Source organism: Electrona antarctica (genome assembly GCF_951216825.1).
Source record: "Electrona antarctica genome assembly, chromosome: 21".
In the NCBI taxonomy this organism is placed as follows: Eukaryota; Metazoa; Chordata; class Actinopteri; order Myctophiformes; family Myctophidae; genus Electrona; species Electrona antarctica.
In genome coordinates, this window is record NC_136802.1 from 26,760,974 (window position 1) to 26,766,973 (window position 6,000).

Genomic DNA, 6,000 nt, shown 5'->3' on the forward strand with positions numbered 1-6,000 from the left:
GTGTGTGTGTGTGTGTGTGTGTGTTGGTTACTATAGCTATTTGTATAGTAGAACATGAGAAGGTTGTGAGGAGACCTTAAGGCTCAACTTATGCCATTTAGATGCATGTTATGTAGACATAGCACTCTATAGTGTATAGTTCTCACACTTCTCTTAGTTTCATTGCACAGTATATACACAGTGTGTGCGCGCGCATGTGTGTGTGTACGTGCGAGTGACCAGTACAGTATGCAAAGGGCAAGAATTTGTGACCGGCCCACTGTAAAGGCTAAGCGTGTGCACGTGTGCGTCTGTTTGTATGTGTGTGTGTGTGTGTGCGTTTGCGTGCGTGGGTGCGAGCACGTGTGTTGGCCTTTCTCGTATATCTCCTTGCTAGTGAACTATGACCTTCTGAGAGTTAGGGACCGTCTGACAAGTGCACGCATAAAGTCGAGCTTGTAGATCTGCTATTTTCAAATGGACGAAATGTATAGGCTATATAATATAGCCTATACATTTCGTCATTTCGCTATTATATATAGCCGCTATATAATAGGGCTGAAGCGGTTAATGTATGTTTAGTAATAATAATCATTAACTACATTTTTTCAGAATATATGTAGTGAGGCATATTTGAAACCGGTTATAGTGCAGTGGTTCCCAAACGTTTTCATGTCACCCAAATTGACACTGATGAGCCCGCTGACCCCCATTTGAAAAGACATGCCAGGGACCCCATAAGAGAAGATCTTTACGGCTCTAGCAGTGATTCTCAACCCGTTTCATTTCAAGGACCCCCAGTTTGACATGCATTAGTCTACGGACCCCCATTTAATGGCATTTCTATCTCTGGGACCCCCATGTATAGTGTAAAAGCAATGTTAATTTAACTATGAGAGTGTACAAATGGAACAAACAAACTTTCATTTAGCTGGGGACCCCCTGGAACTCCCTCAGGTACCCCTGGGGGACCCCGGACCCCACTTTAGGAACCACTGCTATAGTGGAGGATGGATGGATGGATTCATAGATTCATTGGACACAAGAAAAGTGTACAACAAAGTTATAACTCGATGGCGTTAATCCAATGCAATGCACAAAGCGACATAACTGTGTTAGTATAGTAGCATCCAATACATGCCAATAATAAAAACAGTAAGAAAAGTCAGGAATATACATATACAATATACAAATACAGGAATAAAAGTATTGGAAATTGTATTGTATTGGAGTAAAGAGGTAAAAAAGTCAAGTACAAAAATATCTCAAACGTGTACTTAAGTAAAATGCACTTATAGTTACTTCCCAGCCTTTCTCATTGAAAAGTACACAATGTCTTTAAAGTCTCCCCCTCTCTCTCTCTCTCTCTCTCTCTCTCTGTGTGTCTCTGCAGGGTTCTACGTTTTGGTGCGAGGCGTGCACCATCCACATGCTCCCTGCAGCTCTATATGCGGACACGACCCCCCCTCCTCCCCCCCTCTCAGGGACTCAGGTCTATAAAAAGCACACGGCCACGACCGGTCTGGTCACTTTCCTAGTTGGACAGTCGCGCAGACAGACACCGCCAGACAGACCCACCGACCGCTACGGTAAGGAATCTGTTCGCCATACACGCAACGTAGAATTATTAAATGTCATTAATAAGCTGTTGGTTTGACTATTTTTTTACTCATTGTTCCAACGATACATGAGGAACTGAATACAGGCTTCCTTGAACTGTGGCAATTAAAACGTTATTGTGTTGAAACTTTACACGTCTGTCCTCCGATTAAGGGAGATCGAACCTATACCGCTCAGAAGTAACATTTACTTAACTACTGTACTTAAGTACAATTTTGAGGTATTTGCACTTTACTGGAGTATTTCCAGTTTCCAATAAGTTTACTTCTACTCCACTACATTTATTTTAAAACTTTAGTTGCTAATTATTACTTTGTAGATTTTGATTACTATTACAAAACATTCGTTAACCACTTCAGCCCTATATACATTTCGGCCGTTTGAAAATAGATGCTCTACAAGCTCACAATGTGTCACAACGCAACACATTGTGAGCTTGTAGATCTGCTATACTTTCAAAAATATATATACATTTTAAAACTTGAAATGAGATATTCTGCATAATGAGTACTTTCTACTTTTGCTACTTTAAGTACATTTTACATGCCAATAAGTTTGTACTTTTACTCAAGTACATTTGAATTCCGGACTGTAACAGAGTATTTCTATATGGCAGTATTGTACTTAACCCATTCTGGACGGGAATGCCTTTTGGTGTTTTAAGCATTGTGTAGCAATAGCAGATCTACAAGCTCATAGCGAGCTTGTAGATCTGCTATTTTTGAAAAAGTGTGAACATGTCCCGCAAATCTTTGAATATATATTCTTTCAGAGCGAATGTTTGTAACCCAAATATTTGCTTCTGTGGGGGTCCCTGGAACAACATATTTTCAGATGGAGGTCGGCGGCCAATTACATATAATTTTGAGAGTCCTTGACATGAGAATGTTTGAGAACCACTGACATAGAAACATGGGGTTTTTCAGAAAACTGTCAGGATGTAGAAGACATTTGTAGAATCGTCTTCAGGTCTGTAAAACATGCGAGTAGGCCTACTTTTTCCACCACTGTCGCTCAGAGAAAAGGCCATGCTCTCTGAATGCTCAGTAATATTCACTAGTGAGTTATACCAATTAAGACCAGAGGCCGATTCTAAATCCTGACAGTTTTATGTTGCTATAAGTTGTCTCTGTCTGTTGGAAACTGTCCTCATATGTCCAAAACCTTTCAGGATGCAAATTCAACACACGAAAGTAGCAGATCTACAAGCTCGAAACATTTCAAGCTTGTAGATTCTGATACTTTTGATACTTTTGATGCTTTTGTGCGATGCTGTATTATATAGTGTCATCAGGGGGACGAGGAGGGGATGGGGACACAAAAAGTTTAAATATGGATATATTGTAATATGGATCCCTCAAAATAAATAATAATATGGTTTGAGAATCACGGCTATAAGATGAAAGGAGTAGTTCAGCCAAAACATTACTAACTTTCTATCAATGACAATTTATTTCATTACTACTGAAATCCTTTTCATGTCAAGGACCCCCAAAATTATATGTATTCCTTCCAGAAGCAAAGATTAAAACATATTTGCACAAATGTTCAAGATTCTTTTTTGCAGCTTGCAGATCTGCTATTTTTGAACTGCCGACACTAAAATCTAAAATAACACAGATGCTTCCTCTGTTACGCATAAATCATGACATTTATTTTTAGTTGTGCTAATTTATTTAACATCATAAGTTATTGTTTACCTATACTTCACAGATAAAGCAAAAAAAATAATAAAGAAAGAATGAAACAACATTAAAGTAACAAAACAGCGAAGACATAATGAATAGAATAGAAACACAGAGATCAAAACAATCAACTAAAAGCGAGTGTGAATAAATATGTAGGTCTTGTGCTGTGCTTTAAATCTGTCTACAGCTACAGAGGCTGCTTGTCTAAATAAAAATGTCAGTCGACTCCACAGCAATGCAACTCCTTGCAACTTCCAGTTGGGGGAGAATGGTTGCTGCAAGGAGTAGGAGTTACATTTGGTGTGGACTGGCCTGTAACAATCATTTTTCAAAAAAAAAAAAAAAAGAATATTCAAAGCTTCGTTCGATGACACGAAATGCAAAAATCTAGTTTTTATTTTATTTAAAAAAAAAAAAATCCAGTTTCACAACTCATCGCAGCATGACATGTCGACAGCTTGTAGATCTGCTCCACGATTCATGAGTCACTACAAAGCTTCGAATTCGGCTCGTTTTTAGGCCTAGAAGCTTCGACTTAAAAAAAGAAACGATCGAGAGGTCAGCCTTAGTGTATTCCTATAGGTGAATGAACAGGCAGAAAAGTCGCCACAGACAGACAGACAGACAGACGTGCTCGCTATCATTAGCCTATACATGCTATGCAGGCGTGTGAGCAGAACTGCTATTAGATAATCTTCATTAACGTGAGTCCATAAGTAATAAACAGTAAAACCATTCTATATAGAGGCGTGTTAACTACATGGTGGTGTTAGACCACTGGTTCCCACACACTGGGCCCGGGACTCATGGGTCGCGGACACATTTTTATGGGTCCCTTTATTAAAAAAAATGAAATCAAAAATCATTCCCAAATCATTTGAATGATTTCTCTAAGTCATTTCATGAATAGAGAGTATGCGCATGCTTAAAGTGAATGGCAAATCGAGTGGCAAAGCAACAGGAAAAGTGAGTTTAACATTGTTTAATGTTGTTTAATGCAATCAGATAGGACTTTTCTGTTTGGATGTATGGGCTGTCAAGGCCAGAAAGTAGTTTTTTGCCACTCATTAGGCATTCCTGCATAACTTCCGGGTTTGATGATGATGTCACGCGCATACCCTCTATACATAAAAGAAACATCTAAGAAATTCCATCAATTAGAAAACAAATGTTTAAGAAGTATAGGTAAATGGCCGATCTGCAAGCCGATCGACGTGTTGTTGAGCTAGTGTAGATCGGCTATTTTCACTAGTTTGGGTCCCCAGGGGCAAACAGCTAATTTGTCTTCTTGGGTCACGCGGGCTAAAAAGATTGGGAACCACTGTAGACACTAGACAATGATCATGAACCTATACATGCACCACGTACGGGCGTGTTTGCAGGGCTGCTTAAGGACAATGATCATGAACCTACACATGCATAACAAACAGTAAAACCATGCTGCAGCGTCGTGCTGTATATCACCTCCATACGTACGCGTACGCACACACAGTGAATGGGTTGCGCATGCAGATAACGTGCGTACCAGCGTGCTTATTTGAATGTTTTTTTTTAACCCACGCAGATAGCGTAACAAAGAGGAAGCTGTTAAGGCTAATATGTTGTTAAGGCTGATATGTTGCTCAACTCATTCACACTGCATCCAAACAGAACAAAGTCCACCTGATCCTCCAAAGGTCAGCTGGTGTCGTAACTCTCTCTCTCTCTGAGAGTCTGTCATGGCCATAAACTCGACCTATAGTACAAATGATTCAATATTTACATGCATTAGACCAGACTATCCTAAAGTGTATACTGTCATGTATTAAACCCATTCAGCAACAAACTTCATTGAAAAGATACACACTGTCCTCCATGCAAGGGTGCCCAAAGGGTAAGGCAATCACCACCAGTACACTAGAATCACAAAGGCTGTGCAGGTAGACCACATGACATGCCCCTAAAAATGTATAATTTTTCACATCTGCCTCTTGAATTAAGGTGACTTGATTGATTGACATCAAACAGGGCCTGTCAGCTCAAACTCACAATGCAATACTTTATTTTCATGAGTACAGTTGCGCACAAACGTCAGTAGCATTAAAAAGTTACATAACAAATCAAATAAAACACAATTCCATTTCCCCTCCTCTATTTTCCATTCCAAGTGCGTCTGTCTTATTATCTTATGCCAGCGCAGCTATTCCAAAGCCCCCCTCAGGTATTTTTAACTTTTTTACTATTTTCAGCAATGGGTAGATATGGTTGAGCTGGTCATTTTGAAAGTAGCTCACGTTTAAAAAAAAAAGTGTGATCACCCCTGTCCTAATCTCGTCTCTGCTTCTGGTGACTGATATTGTCCTTCTAATGAATGTTAAACTCATTGAAAACACACGTCTCTCATTCTGGTGACTGATATTGTCCTTATTGTAAATGAATCAGTCGGGTTAAATTCATTTCGATCCTATGCCACTAAAATGTGGTACGCCCAACCAACAGCCGTTAAGAAATCTGAATCCCTAGACTCCTTCAAAACCGCTCTCAAAGAGTAGCCTACTTACGGGTGGCTGCAATTCGTCCCTGTAAAAAAAGTTAAAGCCCCCGCCCCCCTTTACCTTCTATACTGTACACATTTTCCTTTTTTTCTAGCTATGTAACTATGATTTATTTTTTTATTAGAAGTGTATATTTTAGGTCTTTAATTAATGTTCTGATGAATTGAAAATGGAGGAAC

At 39.4% G+C, this 6,000-nt stretch overlaps 1 protein-coding gene across 2 annotated transcripts in view; it reads left to right on the top strand.

Moving 5' to 3' along the window:
• The first annotated feature begins 1,499 nt into the window (after positions 1 to 1,499).
• LOC306914588 (beta-enolase) overlaps positions 1,500 to 6,000 on the top strand; it is a 21,329-nt gene continuing 16,828 nt past the window's right edge. For both annotated transcript variants that reach the window (XM_079491706.1, XM_079491705.1), the window contains exon 1: positions 1,500 to 1,568. The gene's annotated coding sequence lies outside the window, so the exon portion shown is untranslated. The remainder of the gene's footprint in view (positions 1,569 to 6,000) is intronic.